The 1973-nt window shown below is 34.9% G+C and overlaps 1 protein-coding gene across 2 annotated transcripts in view; it reads right to left on the minus strand.

Moving 5' to 3' along the window:
- Window positions 1104–1973, minus strand: part of LOC107630537 — a 4432-nt gene continuing 3562 nt past the window's right edge. Inside the window, exon 4 of one of the 2 annotated variants that reach the window (XM_016333708.2) lies at window positions 1104–1414. The gene's annotated coding sequence lies outside the window, so the exon portion shown is untranslated. Of the gene's footprint in view, window positions 1421–1973 lie in introns of both variants that reach the window. The other variant, XM_016333707.2, reaches the window with a different exon arrangement.

Consider the following 1973-nt stretch of genomic DNA (forward strand, 5'->3'; position numbering starts at 1 on the left):
ATGTTTATCTTTCCAGATTAATACTTCTTACTATTTTAACAATGAGTGATTCATTCCATAGAAAACCATAAGTGATTAAAGCCTAATGTCTTAGCGAGTTAATCTCCCCAAATCTTACTAAAACGCCACAGACAAGGTCAATTTTTTCAGATCAGAAGGTGAAGTTTAGAAATCTAGTTTAGCGCCACATAAACCTTAATTACCCAAAGCTGACAAAATTTCATGTCCTCTTTTTTTTTCACCTTGTCTATGATCCTGTCTTTCTCAGGTTCTAATAAACTATTCTTCATTCAATCATGAAATAATGTGAATAGTGGAGTCCCATGGCAGAGAGACCTTGATGCTGCAAGAGTGGGTATAGCAATTGGACCCAATTGTTGGAATTACCATGATGATGATCATATGGGCTATCCTTAACTACTATAACTCCATTATTGTTATGATCCATTGTTGATGCTTTTTGCTGATAATACAAATTCCTTCCATGTGTTTGATTATATGCCTCAGTACCAAAAACACTTTCATAGTCAAGTCCCCTGATTTTATTGTTATCATTGCCAATAATAGCACCCATTGCAAACACATAACCATCATCGATTAGCAGATAGACTGACCTCGCACTTTCTGGCCAATGGCTAACCGCTGCTAAGCAATGGATCCCAGCCAACAGACAAACCGTTTGACCGAGAGCAAAATCGCCACGCAATGGACCTTGGTGGACCTACCGAGAGGTCGACCAACACTAGTTGAACGTCATCCAACCACCAACTGGCCAACCCTGTTGACCACCAAGCTCTAGTCGACCACCGTTGGCCTGTTGATTTATAGATCGGTCAACAGCCAACCAATATGATTTCGACAACGCTTTCTTTGAATGACAAACTAATTGATAATGTGTTCATGAAACAACTGTTAGGATATATGTCACTGAGATATGTTCAAGTGTGTAAACTTCATAAAGTTATTCTTAATTGGTTGATATATTAGATTTGTAAACACATAAATGGATATAAAATTTAAGTTTATCTCCCAACTTGTGAGATTCTTAATTGGTTGATATCTTAGATTTGTAATTTAGTTAAATACATTGCACAAACTTCTCATGAAGAAAGAACTAATAACTTCATATTTAACCCAAAAAAGAAAATGAAATTTGCAAAGTTGTGAAGATTCGAGTATATAGAGCTAACCGAAACTGTTTCTAAGCACAATTATCACGACACTTATATGAAAACGTCATATGAAGTATATACGGACCATATAGTGGGGCTAGTTGCCCAATATTTATTCTTATTAGTTTTGTGAAAATTTTAAAAAAGGCAGCTAAATCAGATTAAACTATCTCAATTTTTCTCAACGAAGTCTCAAGTCTTCACATGTTTGACCATAAGATGAGATCCGCGTGCTTGTGTTTCTGCAAGAGAAGCAAAAGGCACATGATGTTAACTAAAACTCAATTTGTCATTACCTTTAAATATTAATACTAAAAATAGTATATCAATAATACTAATGACACCATTGTGTGAGCAAATGAACATTTATAAATAATGAGCATGCAAGCAAGCAAGGAATATACAGTGTATGCATATTGAATAGTTAACCAGGTTTATCTAAAAGAAATTCAATAATTGTAGTCTCATTGTCGGTGATTTGAGTATAAGATAACAATAAAAGGGTGATTTCTTCCTAACCTCTTCAGCATAGAAGCATTTTGAGCGCTATAAATTACTAAGGATTAATGAATTAAAAACCAATATAGCTTGCTAATAATCTAATATAAAGTTGAGCCCACAAGGCAACTAGTAATGGAAACTAACTTATTCATACACGTATCGTGCACACATTCCATCTGTATTCCTCCCTAAGGTTGTGCTTGTGAGTTGAAGTTTTGAAAGAGAAAGGAGTAAAGAGAAGAGTTGGAAGAGTAAAATAGACCTCAACAGGCTCAACTCAATAACTCACATAATGGTGTA

Source organism: Arachis ipaensis, chromosome B03 (assembly GCF_000816755.2).
Source record: "Arachis ipaensis cultivar K30076 chromosome B03, Araip1.1, whole genome shotgun sequence".
Lineage (NCBI taxonomy): Eukaryota > Viridiplantae > Streptophyta > Magnoliopsida > Fabales > Fabaceae > Arachis > Arachis ipaensis.